Source organism: Triturus cristatus, chromosome 6 (assembly GCF_964204655.1).
Source record: "Triturus cristatus chromosome 6, aTriCri1.1, whole genome shotgun sequence".
Taxonomy (NCBI): Eukaryota; Metazoa; Chordata; class Amphibia; order Caudata; family Salamandridae; genus Triturus; species Triturus cristatus.
This window is the reverse complement of record NC_140589.1, coordinates 1,451,457,184-1,451,475,583: the sequence shown is the minus strand read 5'-3', so window position 1 is coordinate 1,451,475,583 and position 18,400 is coordinate 1,451,457,184. Positions and strand designations below refer to the sequence as shown.

At 43.7% G+C, this 18,400-nt stretch overlaps 1 protein-coding gene across 2 annotated transcripts in view; it reads left to right on the top strand.

The window, feature by feature from the left end:
• MEIS1 (Meis homeobox 1) overlaps nt 1-653 on the top strand; it is a 152,344-nt gene extending 151,691 nt beyond the window's left edge. For both annotated transcript variants that reach the window (XM_085612515.1, XM_085612514.1), the window contains one exon: nt 1-653. This exon is cut by the window's left edge and continues 1,275 nt beyond it. The gene's annotated coding sequence lies outside the window, so the exon portion shown is untranslated.
• The last annotated feature ends 17,747 nt before the right edge of the window (nt 654-18,400 follow it).

Below are 18,400 nucleotides of genomic sequence, written 5' to 3'. Positions count from 1 at the left end.
TAAATGGGCTAAGCTAATTCTACTTTTTTGTGGTTAAAATACAAATGCTTGTTGAAAGCTTTTTCTATCAAGAAACCAAGGAGCTAATCATAATTAATAATTATTGCACACTGAGTCTTAGGGTTTCTGATGGAAACGGTTTGGATTGTATAAGTAAGTCAGAGCCCGGTTAATGTAGTTTGAGTGCAGTAATGAAATCTGAATCTAAAATAAAAACAAATTATTTTTCGTCTTCCCGAGTTTACTATTTTAAAATATAAATGTGCTCACTGCCCCCAAAATGTCTCGGGACACTGAAAAGCTGTTGCAAATAATAAACTCCAAATCTTATAAGGGGGTCAACTTCTTAAAATTATTTTCTGTAATCAGGGGTTCATTTGTGAATATATATACGCAACCAAATTCTCAGGCAATATTCCTTGAATATACAGTTCTGAACTATGATTATATTTATTGTATACGTGCCCTAAATATATTCTGAAAAGTACGTGATAAATTCGTTAAACCCAAAACTATTTTGCTAAAATGTACTTCAGACTATTGCAGTTGCAAAAATAAATTTCTTAAAGAAGTGTGGGGATGTGAAATCAGTCGGCCCCATGTCTAATTGATATTAAACAAAAATAATATTAAACAAGAATGTTTCTCAGGCACTCGCAGGTCTTGCCGTTCATCCAATTTCTTATATTGAAAGTGGCTCTTTACCATTTGAGATAATGATGCTCACAATATGATGTAGGCTGATGCTTTTTGTCTATCGTAGGAATTTGATCTGGTTTTTAACAGGCAAAAAATGCAATAGCGATTCCTTTTTTAATGAAAATGTGAACTCTACTAATCTACTCTGATGTTGGGTGAAAGAGTTTCATAACAATGGACCAGTCTCTGGAAAAATTTGCCAGTTTTGGGTAATGGTGCAATTCTACACTTCAGAAGGGTTCAGTGATATCAACAAGCATCATAGGTATTCTGACTCCTAAAAGGGCCTTACTGAACTACAGTGAACCATTTTAATTTAGATGTGAATGGGACAATAAGTCAGTAGATAAACTCCTCCACTCGAAAAGTGCTTTAAATGACCACCACAGTGCTCATCCTAGCGCCATCATTCTATAAGACCCAAAGTCTAGATTTATCCTTTCAGATACACTACAGTAAATATACAGTCACATTAAAGCTTGTTTGTAGATGATTTTATTGGCAATAGGCTAGGCGTGATATAAAGAAGAGGTAAAAGGAATCAGCGTGTTAGAAAAGTAAAACATAGACACAAAGTGTTCTGTGTCCAGGTAACATGCTGTTATTGGTATGTGCCTTTGAATAAATCTTTGCCTTAGACCTTTGTGTTCTCATCATAGTGTTCTTGAGGTCATATATACATTTGGGTTTTAAACTTTCTGGTGCTTGGTTACGGTATATGAAATTTTCACAATTTATCTTTCAAGGAGTGCACCCACTTATTAAAAGGCTGGCTGTTAGCTATTCACAATAGGAGTTCCTGCAGATGGGAAAGACAAACACAACATATCTACTTTGTTCTTGTTTCTGCAGTAAATGCTCTCTCAGGTCAAATCCTTGGCTCTTCAACCTCAGGTCAGGCATCTTGGTTTGATCGTGGATTATCCTGGAGCCACAGTCTAATGCAGTTTCCTGTGCCAGATTTTGTCTCCTTGAGTTTGTTAATACTATTAAAGAGCTTTTTTATTTATTCTACCTTGTATCCATTGTTCTTAACATTCTTGTGGTGAACATGGGCTGTTTTAATGTTGTTTACACTGTTTTACTAAGGAAAGCGCAGTCCAAGTTTTAACTGGTACTAAATGTGATATGAGACAAGACAATATGGGATGAATATTTTGTTAACTTTTTGTTGTTTCCCAGTGCCATTTTTTATAACATTATATTACAGATATCTATATTACTATTATAAATTGCAACGTAAGATTATAAATGATATCATAGTAGGCTTCTCAGATTCAAAGGCACCATCTCCTGAAAATGCTCCTGTATCATTGGAGGAACTTCTGCATTCCACTCCCACAGAGATCCTGGTCTCTTAAATCTTGATGTCATAAAGAGCTTTGACATACACCCGCTTACTCTATCTTGTGCATTTGTTGCCTCTACTTCATAATATTTTCTCGATAACAATAATGAGCTTTAAATCTTAGTTGACTGTGCTGCTATAGTCAGTCTATTTCATGACTTACAAGGTTTTATCAGACAGTTGAAGAATTCGTAATCCATAGGTGATAACCAAGTTACACACTTTTGCTATCTTTTTACTACCCTGACCTTTTGCAAACAGAGCTTGACACTCAATGATGGATGTGAATTAGGATGTCATTGGGATTTGTGAAACACATTGGAACATTTTATCAATATTCAATTCATTCAATTAGTCCATCCTGTTAAGAATTTCAGTGAGAGGTAGAGAGGTGAGCTACACCATTGCCCATTTGGAAAATATTCTCTGTGTGTAAAAGAATTAACATAATAATGCCCCTGAATCTTAAAGAATTTACTTCAGGTAGGGCTAGTTTTGAATCAACTCAGTTGGGAGAGACCCTGCAGATTAACTTCAAATTGCTAGTTACAGATTGCTCAAGGGTAAGGAGTTCAACAAGAAGGATGTGTTAGGAAGGCAAGCACAGACTTAAAATGCTTCACAGCTGGACTATTTAACAGTGATGAATCAGTTTTTCTCTCATATAGTCTTGGTCACCATTTAGTAGCTTGGCTAAACTCATGGCTTTAATTACACAGGAGGCGATTGGTGGTGCAAGCCAAGGGACAATACTTTCAATGACTCTTTTAGGAATTAATGATACAGTATTTAGACAAAGAAGCTCTAAAAATAGAGAACGTTTTACTATGCAAAGCATGATAACATTTAGGCATTTACACAGTAGCGATTTAGTATTGCAACCGTAGACTAAAGGTTTACTTTAATGATCTAATAAACCATTGAGCCATAGAAAACATTGTATAAAAATAAGGGTTAGTTAAACTCTCTTTGGGCAAGGCACTGGGTCACAGGCAGACTTGTCATATGGTGGCAGAGGTTAAACCTGGTGCTTGTTTACCTTTGGACAAAGTCATTGAGCTGAAGAAATGTTTTTATGTGTAGGGGTAGGGAGCATGTGGAATCTATAGAAAACATAATACTTTCAGTTTGAAATTAAGGGTCCTCCCTTCCAAATGCTTTAAGGCAAATATTTTTCTCACTGAATGACTTGGGGAAATGTTTTGAAGTAGTGAGATTCTTAGATGAGCTTGACTACTTCCCTCTAGTCATTTCTCTTCAGCATGTATAAAGACCCTAGATGAGGAATAAGTTCATGAGCATGCAGTGGTGCATAAAACATCCATGGCAGTTTCAACGCTGGTATTCATATATTGAATCAGGAATAGCATCACATTTTTAGGCTTGTGTTAGTGTTATCTGAAAGAGACACGTTAGTGATAGATTCCTTACCTTAGAATATCCCCAGGTGTCAGACTGGATCCGGAAAGTTTTCGTCAGTAGTACCCCTGCGCTTCGGTAGGCGTCGTCGTGCGGCTCCGCGTACGTCGCTGAAGTCGTAGTCGCCGAGATGACGTCGGAGCTACTTAGACGTGCACACGCGCGCTGACGTCAGTTCTTTCTTTTTCCGCGCCAGCAAGCGCAGATCCGAAAGAGAGCGGTACTCCTAGTCAATAAATTTGACTTGTTTATGAGACGTGTCTCTTGTTTTTGTCGAGAATTCGATTTTTGGTGCAGTAGGGATGCCCGGTTTTAAGGCCTGTTGGGACTGTCGTCTGGCCATGTCAGTGACGGACCTGCTCAACGTGTGTCTCTTCTGCTTGGGGCACGCCATCTCCCCGAGACGTGCCTCTATTGTCGGGCAATGGCGCAGAAGGCTTGCGGGTGTGTTCCCGGAAGTTGTTGGGGGCCCGGCACTCGGTTCCATGCCGCTCAAGGTCCCGCTTCCATAGGGAGGTCGAGGGATCGCTGGCGCAGCCGGCACCATCGTCATCGGAATTGGGTACAGGTAAGTCCAAGCGCCATAAAAGGTCGAAGGAGCAGCATCGCTCTTCGTCTACCCCTCACCGGTCGCGGGACCCAGTGGAGGGGGCGGGTGGTCACTCCCCCGCGGCTCCTTCGGGGCCTCTGTTGTTGCCTGCGGCTTACCCGCATTCTTGGGGGGACCGTACGTGCCTCCGGAAGAAGTATAGGTACTTCTGTCAGCAATGGGCCGTTTCTTTGTCCCATCGGGTCCCTCCGGAGTGCCTTTGGCCCCGCGAACCCCTTGGGTGTTCTGCCCCCGTGCCACCACCTTTGGCCCCGGCAAGATACCCTGTGGCGCCGTTGGCTCCGGCCTCGTCGCCGTGCCGCCATTGGCTCCAGCCTCGGCACCGCTGTTGGCTTCGGCCTCAGCGCTGCCGTTGGCTCCATCCTCGGCACTGCTGTTGGTTCCAGCCTCGGCGCAGTCGTTGGCTCCGGTCTTGGTGCCGCCATTGACTCCGGTTTCGGTGCAGGCTCCGGCCGCGGCACTGCCGTTGGCCTCGGCACGGCAGTTGGCTCCGGCCTCAGCGCAGTCTGCGGATCTGGCATCAGCGCCAGCCTCGGCGACATCATTGCATCACAGCCTCAGTGCCGGCATCGGCGCTGGCAACAGTTTTGTTGCCTCCAGGGCCGGTTTATATCCAGCCTGCCTTGTCCTGCTTCCAATCCCTATTCCTGATCAAAGGGGGGTACTAGGAGGGGTCGGAGGACCTTCTCGCAGCTCGCTGTGAGGATGATCTACACAAGATTGACAATATGGAGAATCCCAGCAAGCTGGAATTCTCTCCACACCCTGATACACTGTCCCCGTCCTCCGTAGCTACGGAGGTGGTGGGTACATTATGTGATATGGCTTGGGGGAGGCTCCTAACCTCAAATTCCCTACAGTGCCTATCAGGGCAATCTCCTCACTGCAGTGCTTCAGCAGCGGCCTCCTCTACAGAACCGCTGCTACCCTTCAATAATGCACTTTAAACGTAACACAGGGGCGCCTGTGCATACAAGGCATCCCCAGTTTCATCGCACAGCACATACCGCCAGAGTGACTAGTGGTCCAGGGCTCTGCTTCTCCAAGGGCCTTTTGGTCCTCTATTCCAACTCTGTGTGGGACACGGTGGCGCAGGTGCAGCCACAGTGTCTAGCGGAGGCTTGGAAGGTGCTCTCCCAAGCAATTGCCGAGGACAATGATGCAGCGGGATTGCCCACATCCTCCATAGGCAGAGCAATTTGTATAACAGCAGGGTGGGTCCCAGGGCTAGCGGGAAGATCAGTCCACCGCTACCCCTACCACCGCTGCCTCAAGACCTTCCTATTCTGCTGTTTCAGTTCATTGGTTCAGGCCCACCACACGCCAGTGGGCGGCAGGATTTGTCATCACCTCCCCCACTGGCGCCCCATCACTTTGGACTGGTGGGTTCTGCAAACAGTCCGAAGGGGCTACTCCTCCCCTTTGAGACTACTCATCCTGCTATGCCACGTCAGTACCACTGCTATCGGGGGATCACTTCACGCTTTGCAAACAGGAAGTTGCGGCACCCTTGGCCTAGGGGGTCATCGAGCGTGTTTTGGACCTTTGGAACGTCAATCGTTTCCTCGACCTGAAAAGCTGTGGGTAGCGTTCCACTTGCAGGACGCCTACTTCCACATCCTGCCGGTCCACCGGCGTTTCCTGCGGTGCACAGTTGGCCACTAGCATTTTCAGTTCACCGCCCCTTTGGGCCTTACCAGTGCCTCTCGGGTGTTCACTAAAGTGATGGCAGTGGTCGCAGTTCGTCTGCGTAGATCAGGGGTTTGTCTTCCCCTATCTCGACGACTGGTTGTTGAAGGCGGGCTCGCCCCAGGCATTCGTCTCCCACCTCCAGACTACGGCTGACCTCCTGCCTTTGCTGGGGTTCTCCGTCAATGTGCCGAAGTCGCATCTGGTTCCCTCTCAGAAGCTCATCGGAGCGGTTCTGGACAATGCGCAATTTCGGGTTTATCCTCTCGAACAGCATGTCCGGGACATTCGGGCTATGATTCCGATCTTTCAGCCCTTGTCCTGGGTTTCAGTTAGGAAGACACTGAGGCTGCAGGGCCTCATGGCCTCCTGCATCCTGCTGATCAATCATGCCAGATGGCATATGCGGGCTCTGCAGTGGGACCTGAAGTTCCAGTGGACGCAGCATTAGGGACGCCTGTCCGACTACGTCCAGATCCTGGAGGGCACTGCACAACACTTCCAGTGGTAGTCACTGACCAGCATTGGGTCAGTGGCAGATCCCTCTCCCTTCCTCAACCGGAGCACACAGTGGTGATGACGTGTCCCTCCTGGGATGGGGTGGCCACATGGGAGAGGCGCAGAGATCAGAGGTCTCTGATCTGAGGCGGAGTCCAAGCTCCATATCAATCTTTTGGAGCTCAGGGCGATCCTACTTGCACTGAAAGCACTCCTTCCTTCTGTCAAGGGGAGAGCAGTGCAGGTGTTCACAGACAACACCACCGCCATGTGGTACTGCAACAAGCAAGGCGGGTGGGGTCGTGGACCCTCGGTCAGGAGGCTCTGCGCCTCTGGACATGGCTGGAATGCCAGGGCATTCTCCTGGTGGTTCAACACTTGGTAGGTTCTTTGAACGCCAGGGCGGACGCACTCAGCCGTCTGTGCATGATGGATCACGAATTGCATCTTCACTCGGAGGTGGTGCAAGGTCTCTTTCAACAGTGGGGAGGACCTTGGTTGGATCTATTTGCTGCCGAAGAGACCGCGCAATGTCTGCAGTTCTGCGAGTTGGAGTTTCCAAGGCGGCACTCGCTCGGCGACGCTTTTCGTCGCGAGTGGAGTTGCTGTCTGTTGTATGCCTTTCCACCTATACCACTCCTACCCAGAGTGCTGACGAAGATCAGACGTGTCCGGACCCAAGTCATTCTTGTGGCACCGGCCTGGGCTCGAGGAGTTTGGTATCTCGAGCTACTCAGTATGAGCATAGATCCCTTGATACAGCTGCCTCTTCGGGAGGATCTTCTGTCGCAGCAGCAGGTGACGGTCCGCCAACCGAACCTGTTCAGCCTCCACCTCCTTGCATGGAGATTGTGTGGCAACAGTTGATTCCATTTGACTTGCCTCCGGAAGTCTGTGATGTGCTTCTGGCAGCCAGGCATCCCTCAACTAAGACTGTATACACCTGCAGGTGGAACAAATTTGTGGCATAGTGTACAGCGAAAGCTGTAAATCCCCTTTCTCTCCTTCTTTTTGAGGTCCTATTGTTCCCTCTCTCTTTGGCCCAGCAGGGCTCTGCTCTGGGCACTATTCAGGTCTACCTTTCTGCTCTTTCAGCCTTTCTTTGGCTGCCTGATCAGCCCTCTCTTTTCAAGTCCCCTGTGGTCAATAACTTTCTCAAAGGCATTACTCACCTTTTCCCTCCTATTCCTTTTGTGATGCCTCAGTGGTGAACCTGGTTCTCACATACTTAATGTGCGCTCCCTTGGAGCCCCTTTATAACTGTCCTTTACGGTTATTAAATTTGCACACTGTCCTCCTAGTGGCTATCACCTCCGCTAGGTATGGGAGTGAGTACACTATGGAAATAGACATAGTTACCCGTATCTCAATGTCAACCCCTAGTAAATGGATTTCTTTGTTGTGGAGTATACATCAAATTATTGAAATTATGTGGTGGCTAGTTGTTAGTGACAACTATGCTATAATGACAGATACAAAACAATTTTTTTTTACTGTCATAATTTTTTTAATGGACTTTGAGTCATTTTTTGTGTCATTTTTCAATACCAAGAGCTTAGCCAACGTGGTGTCCACACCCTAAACATATGCCAAATTGATAAAGAATCCTTTCTTTCATATATTGCTTACCTATTAATCTTTGGACGCCTAGTTACCTAGTCAGATCAATCCTCAAAAATCATCAGAATAACTTTACAAAACTTCTCTCACACTTAATATTTCAAATGTGGATGGCCAGGCATTTTAATTTAAAAAAACATGCCTTTTCCTCCACGCAACCTCTGAACATTCTTTAAAAATATCTGGCATGAATTGATACTTTTCAGATCTGATGGCTATGATACAGAACTTGAGCCCTGCAAGAGTAGAACAAAATTGCAGCAATGTAATTAAAAACCTGACTTTTTCCAGCACACATATGTCCTCTAAATAAGAGTAGCATGCATGATAGCAACACTTCTTACACTTTCTTCAAATCTCCTTTATATAAATAATCTCTGCAAAGTCACTACACAAGTTTTTTCAGGGCACATTTTCAAACATTGTGCACAGTACCATATAAAATAATGGTACATATCCACCAGTGTGACTGCATGTCTCTGCATGATTTTCTTTAACACCTTTTGTGAATGCGTAGTGATGTTGCTGCACCACGTTTACAGCTATGCAACCAACACCTTTGTCAACCATGAACTCTGAAAGGTTTCCCTGGAACCTGCTGCAAACCAAAGCTCTTCATGACTCCAGTAGTATTAGACACAATGTACAGTCTATAGTTTGATACAGTGATATTTTTTATGTGTACCTCCCAAATTCATTGTCTGAACTCCTTAATTCAAAGTAAGTTTTGGATAATAGGTTTTCCAGCACTTTTCCATGGCCTAGACATACGGAAACTAGGCAATGCTTATGACCTCTATTGCAGTGTTCATTGAGACAATAGAAGCCAGATAGTACAACAAGCTCACTAAAGTGGCAAGCAGTTTTTATGTAGGCCTTGGACTGTCATGGGCTAATGATGACATTCTTTCAAGACTTGCATATGATGTTTGGTTTTGGGGTAGAACACTACATTCCAACCGCATATGTATCATTTACAATGTATCAGTGTCCAAGCATTGTTAGCTTTTTTAGTAGCTAGTTAAAATTATACATAAGTTAAGCTTATAACTAACATCTAACAGGTTTTGAATAAGGACCAACAGATACTTTCTATATTCTGTGTTATGTGCAGTCTGGTTTTGCCTTGAACAGTGTTGCAATTCTACTGGTAGACAAAGTGTTCCTACTGGAATTAAAAGAGATACCAAAGTTTCACTTACAGTATCAAATTCCTGTTTAGTCGTTGGTGGGTACACCCTTTGAATCTCAATTCTTCCTGTCTGGTGACTGCGCAATTCAAACCAGTATTTTGTATTATCTTGTCATTGATCAGTAGTTTGCAGGGCAATGCATCCATTTGCAGAAGCATAGCATTTATTATGTATTTAAGAGTTTTATATAGTGCTGGCCAGACCCGAAGGTATCAGAGCGCTTTACAGCATTCATAATGAGGAAATCACACAATATAACAGTAGTATACACATTGACTCATGACTCATTGGAAGTCTCAGAGCGCTGTACAAGGAAATCACATAATATAGCAGTAGTATGTACAGGGACTCGTGACGAGCCTCCTTCAGGGAGGGGGTGATAAAGGAAGGAGTCAGGAGGTGGGTGAGGTAGAAGCCTTAATCTTATCCATTCAGGAGCGATCGGTTGAGGAAGATGTCTTTGAGCTGCCTTTTAAATTTTAAAAAGGAGGGGGGAGTCCTGATATCGACTGGTATGGAGTTCCAGATTTTGGGCGCACTTCCTGAGAAGGATCGAGATGCGTTTTTTTGTTTGCAAGTTTTCAGAGGGATTAGGAGTAGAGTGTTGGTACTCCTGAGGCTCCTTGTCTGACCGGCCTTCCTGAGTTTGGAGGCCAGGTAGGGTGGGTTTCCCTGTGTGCAGGGCTTTGTGCGTGAGGCAGGCAGTTCTGAAGTTGGCACGCATTTCGATACGGTGTGGGCGAGATGGCTTCATATTTCTTTACTCCGGTGACCATTCTTGCTGCTGCATTAAGAGTTGATCTGAGGGGAGCTAAGTGAGATTTTGCTGTTCCTGTGAGGGCTGCATTCCTGTAGTCCAGTCTAGACAACACCAGGGATTGAGTAGCTTGTTTGAGGTTGTTGGGAGGGATGAAGGGTTTTATTTTATTGAGTAGTTTAAGGTTGAGGAAGGCGCTCTTTGCAGTGTTCTTGATGTGCTTGGCCATGTCTAATTTTGGGTCCAGAGTGATTCCCAGTGACTTTACGGAATCAGCCAGGGTGAGGTTGCAGTTGAGAGTATCAATAGCTTTTAGCCATTCTGTGATTTGGGGGTTCTCCTCCTTGTTGGAAATGAGGAGGACTTCCTTCTTGTCTTGGTTGAGTTTCAGGTGATTGAGTGATAGCCAGCGTTGGACTTCTCTTAGAATGTTGTTTAGTGTCTGAATGTCAACAATGGAGGAGGTTTCAAGATAGATCTGGGTATCACCCGCATAGAGGTGGAAGGGCATGTTAGATTTTTTGAGTATGGTGGTGAGGGGTTCCATGTAGATGTTGAAAAGTTGCGGGGAGAGAACTGATCCTTGGGGGACACCCCTGCTGACAGGGAGTAGGTCACACAAGAAGATTTTTATTTTTATTCTTTGGGTGCGGTTCTGGAGAAAGGAGGTGAACCACTGTAAGAGCACCTCTTCTGCTCCTACCCTTTCTTGAAGTACCTTAATGAGTAGTTTGTGGTCAACCGTGTCAAAGGCTGCCGATAGGTACAGGAGTATGAGTAGGCAGCATTGGTCCGTATCGAGTGACTTGTGAATATCATCTATGACATTAAGGATCGCTGTCTCTGTGCTGCAGCCTTTTCTGAAACCAGATTGCTGAGGGTCTAGAAGGTTGGTGCTGTCCATTTGTTGAGTACGTTGGAGGAGAACACATCTTTCCAAGATTTTAGCTAGGAGAGGGAGATTGGAGACGGGTCTGAAGTTATTCAGATCGTTTGTGTCCAAGCCCGTTTTTTTTAGTAATGGCGTGACTTGGCTGACTTTGAGACAGTTAGGCATGACTGCGGTACTCAGGGAGCTGTTTTTAATCTTGGTCCAGAGTGGGGGTAGGGTGAATTTGAGCTTTTTGGCCAGTTGGGCAGGTATGGGATCCAAGACGTGTGATGAGGGTTTGGAGCTGGAAAACATTTTGATGATCTCTACTTCGGAGAGGGTGTTGAAAGATTTCCAGTAGTTAGGGGGTGCTTGGGTGAGATATCTTCTGTCCCTGGAGCCGCGCTGCTGTAGGGGGGACTGCGGTGATCGTCTAGGGAGGGCTCAATCTTGGTGATTTTGTCATTAAAGAAATTGGCAAAGTTTCACACAGGTCTTTGGAGGCCTGAACTGAGGATGAAGGGGGAATGGAAGTTTGTTGCCTAATGAGTTTGAAGAGTTCTTTGGGCCTGTTTTTTGCGTTGTCTAGAGCATTACAAAAGAAGGACGTTTTTTTGTTCTTGATGTGTTTTTTATATTTTCTGTGTACTGACTTGAGTTGATCAAGGAGGATTGTGGATGGGTTTTTCCGCCAGAGTCTTTCTGCAGCTCTTAGTTGTCTTCTTTCGGAGTTTATGTCTGTGTTGAACCAAGATCTAGATGGAATGTTCCTGACTCTTTTTTGTTTCAAGGGGGCTATTTGGTATAGAATGGAAATCATAGTTGTATTGCAGTGAGCGGTGAGTTCTGTTGCGGATAGGTCGACACTTTGTGCTAATTTTCAATTCTTCTGAGAGGGGTAGCCTTTAGGCGACCTTGCTAGTGGGAAGTTGATCATGTTGCTAATAGGGGAGGATTACAATGTTGACTCTTGGCCTTGTCCCTGATTTTTGGCAATTTGGGTGAGGATAAGAGAGATTCACGGTCCTCAAGACGATGCTGACCAAGTACATTGATTGTGGTCTCTGATAATCAGCATCCAGGCTGTTCGGAAAGCACACACAGCCCCAGGGGCATCAGAATGCCTCCAACTAGATCAACCAGACAACAGTCACGTTTCAGTAGAGGAAGGCTTGGAGACAAAATTTGGGCAAGCCATACTTTGTCTTTCACTGTTGACTGCAACAGTTCCACTTCCTTCTGCCTTTTGTTCTCAGCAATGTCCCTTGCTACACTTTTGCGCTGCCATTGCGACACTTTTGTGATGCTGCAGAGGCACAAAAAATGTGGCCAACTTACAACGTGACGCATCTAGGGAGATGCGTCATGTTGTAAAGCCCTGCGTCACATTATACCTGCATCAGGTATAATGTATGCAGGGTGGACGTTCCCACGCAGGATAGCCTCGTAAAAGTGATGCCGTGAAATCTACAAGATTTCACTGCGTCACTTCTAGGATGGCACTGCGTCAAAACCTGATGGCTGCTTGAAGCAGGCGTAAGGAGTGACGCAGTGTAGTGGAAATGGGCCTCAAAATGCATTGCTGGAGTTGCATAGTGCTTGCGACACGACTCCAGCAATACGTGACTTTTGCCCCAACAGATGAGTCAGAATTTCTGACGTATCTGTCAATCCTTGCGCCATGGTGCGCCGTATTGTAAATACGGAGCATCCATGCTGGGGCAAGGGTTTCTCAGGGTGGCGCAGGGAAAGTGACGCATCTGACTTTGAGCTGCGTACTCTCCTTTGACTTATTTTCTTTTTGCACTTAATTCATTCTCCCTGATTTGCATCTATGGACGTGTTGTCTTTTTGACTTTTGCCCTACCCGCCATTTTCTTTGCTGACCACCGCCGATTCCCCGGACCTGGACCCACCATCTTGTTGAACTTACGTCCTTTCCCCCTTTCCTCCGTTATCTCCCTGACGATCCACAAACTTACTTCTCCCTCTTTCTGGTCCTCCTTACTGCACCCCCCGGCTTCCTCCTACCCCCGCACCTTCTCCCATAACACCACTTTTGTCCCCCTCTACCTTCCCCCACCCCTTTTGGATTTTTCCACTATCCTTGTTAATTCTGTGCAACTCTGTCTTCGAATTACTGTACCTTGACTTTATGCTAATCGCTTTGATTCCTTAACTGTTGAGTTGAACGTTTTTCTCTTTTCGCCTGTTCTGCCTTTACCCCCTGTAAAGGGAGAGGGTGCGGGGGTAGGAGGAAACCAGGGGGGGGTGCAGTAAGGAGTACCAGAAAGAGGGAGAAGTAAGTTTGTGGATCGTCAGGGAGATAACGGAGGATAGGGGAAAGGACATAAGTTCAACAAGATGGTGGGTCCAGGTCCGGGGAATCGGCAGTGGTCAGCAAACAAAATGGCGGGCAGGGCAAAAGTCAAAAAGACAAAAAGTCCATAGTAGCGAATCAGGGAGAATAAATTAAGTGCAAAAAGAAAATAAGTCAAAGGAGAGTACGCAGCTCAAAGTCAGATGCGTCACTTTCCCTGCGCCACCCTGAGAAACCCTTGCGCCAGCATGGATGCTCCGTATTTACAATACGGCGCACCATGGCGCAAGGATTGACAGATGCGTCAGAAATTCTGACTCATCTGTTGGGGCAAAAGTCATCACGTTACTTGTTTCAGACCTCTGTCTGAGTTGTCGGAACTGGCTTTGTCCAACGAATAAGGACACAAATGATCCTTCCGGATGCATTGATGTTTAGTTACTTTCCAATCAGACACATACACTTGGCTTTTTACATAACTCCCTCTGAGTAGCTCAGGGTGGCATGTCAGGGAAGGGAACATTGTAGCTATGACTACCTCTACACCACAGCAGCCACCCTTCAATGTTATGGGTTATTGGCATACAGGGTTCATCACAAAAGAAGTGTTCTGCTCCTCTCTTATACCCAAGTAGATCCCACTCACTACAAACAATCAGGAAGCCCACCCATTACAGACTACATTGATTTAAACAAGGAGAGTCATGTGCAGTTTTCACATTGAGGTGTAGGTTAAATAACTTTGTACCCAAATGACTATTAATGATATGTTCTGACCTAAGCATAGTCAGTAGCCACTTGCGATAAAAGGAAGACAGTCATTAATGTACCTCTTGTCACCAAAGAGAGGCTGGCACTAGTTTGTTGAGTAACAGACAAAACATGTAGAGCAAATGTCAGCAGTATCCTGAACAAAAGAAACATAGTGGTTGGTCAGAATGGGAAAACGATGAGAAGTATGTCAGTTGGCGACAACACTTGGGACATTTGATCCTACAATAGTCAGTCTAAAACTGTTTTAAATATATTCTATAAAAATAACTCTAATATCCAAAATATTTACAGTTGTGGCAGAGGATACTGTGTTGTAAGCTTATTTCTTGTCAAAATATTGCTTTCACTACATTAATTTTTATTCTAACCTTTGCACCATATATTGCTTTCCTGAAAACAGTTTGTATAATAAGCCAATATGTTGTTTTCAAACCAAGATATTTTAATCATTCAGTTTGTGAACATACATCCCTGTAACTTAGTCTCCTATTTCACATAATGACTAAATTATCTCTTTGAAATGACAGCTATATTTGTCCTTTTGTAATAAAACCCTAAGAGAATAACAAGAAATTCTGTCATAAACAATAAAACTTGATGTGATTATTGATACTGCTAACGAAGCTTGGAGACGTTTGGCAATATACGTTTTTCGGGTTAAACCATGGGTTTTTAAGGTCATATACCAACATGCAGATGTTTTTGCTACTATGCTGTCTTATGCCTGGAATACACGTGTCCATAAATTCCCATGACAGTAGGTACAAATGTTACTGGTTCCATCGAAATTACAAGTATGTTTTATTTGGAGATTTAGGCTGCTCAAAGATTAAGAAAGGGAAGGTCAGGTAGCATCTCCAGGAGGGCAAGGAAGATGGCCTACAAGGTTTCCTGCTTTGGTAGAGAGACAATGCAGTGTGAAAATCACCCTGGGAAATGGATCCATGTTTGGTTGGGCGTGTGAGGCACTAGTTGTGGCTCCGAAAAGGATTTCAGGCGTGTCTGTGTATCCTTTGAAACATATAGAAGATACAAATTCAGGGGCTTTGAGGACTGGGGAGGATAAGAAGTAAGCAGATAATTCATCAGCAGTCTAAGCAATACAATTCAAGACATCATTATTCAGAGTTCAGAGCAACACAATACAGAGCGTTACAGTTCTAAATAGGTGTTTCTTATGAATTTCAATATGTAGCTTACAGAAGAAGGTGAACAAGGGGCTCACATCGTGAAAATGTTGAGTACATACAGAATGCTTTGTGAAATTCATTTGCAAATCCAGGAGTAATTCACTCTAATTTCAGGTAAGGCACATGAACTCACAAAAAAAGTGTTGTGAATTGAGTTGCATATGACTGTGCATATGGGTGAGTAAGTGCACCTTTGTCTTTATGTGTTCATGCATGCTAGAATGTGTAGTAGTGAGTGGATATTGTTATGTGTACTGGTCATTCTCAGTATTCACACATAAAAACATACACACAAGCACATACATAGCAGTGATATGTTTGGGTTTGGCAGTGTTCAGAGAAATACTGTGCTTATGCAGGATGTTCAAGTGTGTGTGCGCGCGCATGTTTGTTTAGAATGTTGTCTTTTACCTTATTAAAATGTGTTTTATGTGTGTGTGTGTCCAAAAGAGAATTTAGCTAATGGGTATGTCATGTGTACAGGCTTATCCCTTTCATCACACACCACCACGTCCTCTTTGTTTGCCTGTGTTTGAGCAAATTTGCAAATAGGCATCACCCATAAATGTATTGCATACACAGTGGGGATGCGTCAGATTGACAATTTATGTGATTGCATGGAGCAAGCTATTATCTGTTTGTGTGACAGTGTTTTCAGAGTGTTTTGTTGTAGGAATGTAAGGTTCTTAACTTATGAATGTAAATGTTTTTGGAGTCTCTATATGTTTGATACTCTATATATAAGGATGCTGTGCATGTGTTTGTGCGTACACACATTCTAGTGTAAATGTGCGTGCAAATGTTTTGGTTTCAACCTGAATGAGATCTTTGTGTTGTTTGTCTAAAAATAATGTTTAGGAAGTTGGTGTGTGGACGTGAGAGTGAGTGCATGCAATCTATGTGTATTTTTTGTGTTTGCATATGTCAGTGAAATATTATTGTAAGTGAGTGCTGGCATTAGAATTATGTTGTCTGTCTGATATGTGCGCATAGGAGAGGTGAAAATACCCTGCTATGATTGCTCTTTTTGTGGGTGAGAGCAGGTTCTGTGTTAAATCATGTAAATCATGTGGAGGTTAGGTAAAGCTCTCAGATTCCAAACCCTTTTATGAGGAGTCCATTAATAGATTATTTGAAATTCTCAAGAGCAACTTGTGCCAACCTGTGAATTGTTTTGTATGTTCTCTTTCAAAATGTGTTTTATATCAATGCAATATGAATATATTTAAATAATAACTCCCCTCTACATAGTCATCTCAATATATCCCCTCTTTATTTCCTCTCTGTGGCTCCATGGCACCTTCTTTCTCAATACAATGAGACACTTTGAGTTATCTTTCCTTCAGAAAATAACTGTTTTCTTCCCCTCTTCGAGAAAGTATCCGAGTCTTTACAACTTTAAATACCTTTCCTTACTTGATTCCTGCCTGGCCTACCTTGTATCCCAGCACCACACAACTTCACTCTTAGCACAAAGCACACTTAGCATGATTTACAAAGATTTTGCTATTCTTTACTCTAGTAGTTCTTCTGGTGTATAAGTAAGTTTCAAGCATAAGATAGAAATATTCCAGACTTATACATGGAACTGAAAAGTAAGTTAGGAATGCTACAATAGTAAGTCACTCTTCCCCAATGTAAAATATTTGTGAATGTGGCCACCTACCGTTCGGCAGCAGAACCATTAGTTAGCATTTTGTTCCGGTGTAATCTTTTCTTTTGAAGTATGAGAAAAAAATACTGTGGTAAAATAATTAGCGGTGGGTCAATTGCCATTGTGTATATCTCTGTGTGCATGTGTGTATAATTTTAAGAGATGCATCATGAATTCTGGACATTATGCATTTTATGATAATTTTGTATGAATAAATGCTTTAGGAAGACAATGTCGGTATGTGTTTGTGTGGTATCCATGAGTCTTCTTTCTGAGTTAATTATTGTTCCTCAGCTGTGAGTGTGCATGGTGTCAGTAATGTTTGTTTAGTGGTCAGGAGTTGCACCGGAAGCCCTTAGGACAACTGTGATGTCCAGCTTGCCGGTCCCTAGGTGCTTTGCACAGCTGTCTTGTTTTTTGTGCTCAACATGTTTGACTGTTAGGCTGAAAGTAGTGCTTGCAGGCATTGTCACCTGACAATCAGTTGTTTGTGGAAATATTTACACTGGGCCTGATGGAAGGTGCTTCTAGTTCTTTACCTTCCATTGGCCATTGGGTGATTCTGTGTCTATTGAACACAATATGAAAGTGAATGTTATAGGCTGGTGGTACGGATGCTATCTCTCAGCATGCTTAGGCAGTCATTATTTGGTTCAAGTGCCACATATGCCCACACAGATGTTTGTTTTTGCCAACGAGAGTTGCTTGCAGCTCTCGTGTTCCTACAACGTTTCCAGTATAGATTCATTTTCATTTGTGCATTATGTCTTTCAAGTATCTTGGAGACTGAGACTGAGGCTAGAAGTAGGTTTGGCGTCTTTCTGGGCTGTTTCAGTCAGTATGTTACAATTTATTTTGGATTTATCCAAGAATGAATTTGCAAGGGTTTTCATTTTGAAAAAGGTGCTTCTCCTGCATTAGTATCATTCTGAGTGTACATTATTAAACTGGGGAAGAGCACTAATCTGTGTTAACAGTTATATATTTGAACTAATTTATGTTTATCAGAATTATTATTGGGGAGCTCCACAACCTGCTTTGAGGATTATTGCTGAGCTTGAAATATTTTATTGTATTGAGTTTTTATAATGCTCACATATGGTGATTTTAAAAATTATCACCCACTCTGCTCCTAGTCTGACGATCTGGGACCACCTCCTAAAGTATCCAAAGAAGTAAGAAACCTTGGAATTACCATGGACTCTGAAGTGGATAAGTTAGGAAGGTAAAACTTCATTATTATGATAACTCTGTGATGCATATTCTCCCACCTAGGATTTACACACAAGGTCCAAGCTACTATCTTTCTTGTACTGTCTAAACTTAATTACCCCAATAGCCTCTACCACTGACCATCTTTATCCACTATGAAAAGGCCATGGGGCATATTAACTAGGAACAGGGAAAATTAACGCTAAGGGCGCTTAGCGTTAATTTTTTTAACGCCCGCTATCGCTGGATAATATCGTCTGGTGATCGCGTTATTAACAACGCTAACCGCCTAGGCGATAAAAAATCCAGCGATAGCGGCATTTGGGGAGGTTATCGCTGGTAATGCAGCAATAAAACTACAAGGATAGGGATATCCTTGTTGATAGCCCATGGTGGACTTAGCCATGTAATCCACCTTCCATTGGATTACATGGCTAAGTCTGAAAATTAGCAGACGTATAAAAGTAGCCTTAACCATGGTTAGCGCTGCTTTTTTTTGTCTCTAATAGGGTTAGCGTGAAGCTTGATAATAGGAGAAATGTCGCT